Here is a 1038-nt window from a genome sequence, read left to right on the forward strand (position 1 = left end):
TATTGGCATTTTCGATTATGCTTTTTCTTACACCATAACTTTTCAGAGCTTAGGTTTTAATCATTCATGTGGCATGCCATGTCAAACGAGTGAGAGCCTAGGTAGAGGCCTTTCGCACATACACTTTACCAGCTTGAAGGAAATACCATTTTAGCTACGACTACACATTCGCACTACACAAAAGCAGCTGGTAGCAAAAAGGTTCAGCAAATGTCTAAACTGTGACAATTTAGTGGAAACGAAGCATCGTGCAAAAGGCTTATAAGAAATGTGTCATCTAAGTAATAAGGCTTTAAAGTAAGTAATTGCTTCTCTTAGAGTCAATAGAAGAGCATCCTTTGTTGATCCATGATAGCCCACGCACATGAGTAACGAGCACTCATGTGCATGGTCATAACTCGTGTGCGTGGGTGCTTTTTCGACATGTCATGCTTTGAATGATGACCCCATTAACTTGCATGTGACCAATGGGAAAAGGCCAGTTTCTATGTCTCGCGAATAGAATCCATATTGAAGAGATGGATCAACCATTATTTGGATGAAGGCATCCAAAAGGAGGTTTTTCTTAGAGGCCTACAACTAGAAGTTCGCAAGTTCGTGGAATTGAGAAGACTAGTCAATCTGCAAGCTACAGTGGAAGGTGCAAGACTATATGACGAAGTTGAAGAAAGGTTGTCAATGACTTCAGAAAGATGAGTCTTACCTCCTCCCATGCTAGGAATGGTATTTGTACCAAATGCAGTCTCAGGGACAGTTCCCTACCCCTATCCCCATATGCAAACAACACCGTAGTACAATGCACCTAATCCACAATCTGCCAAAACCACGAAGTTCAACCTTGTTAGGGAGAAACAAAACAGTGCAGTACATAACAATGTAGTACATAGACAGTTGTAGAGACAAGACCAGAGTTCTAGGAGATAGAGGATGTTGAATCACCTCCTCCTCAAGAAGGAGAAGCGCAGATATTGCTGCTCCTAGAAGAAAAAGAAAAGATAAAAGTGGGTGTGGCCCCATTCCCTAATTGATTGGAGAAGC

The sequence above is a fragment of the Lygodium microphyllum genome, chromosome 10, assembly GCF_053477565.2.
Source record: "Lygodium microphyllum isolate KBCC chromosome 10, Lygodium_microphyllum_v1.1.10, whole genome shotgun sequence".
Taxonomy (NCBI): Eukaryota; Viridiplantae; Streptophyta; class Polypodiopsida; order Schizaeales; family Lygodiaceae; genus Lygodium; species Lygodium microphyllum.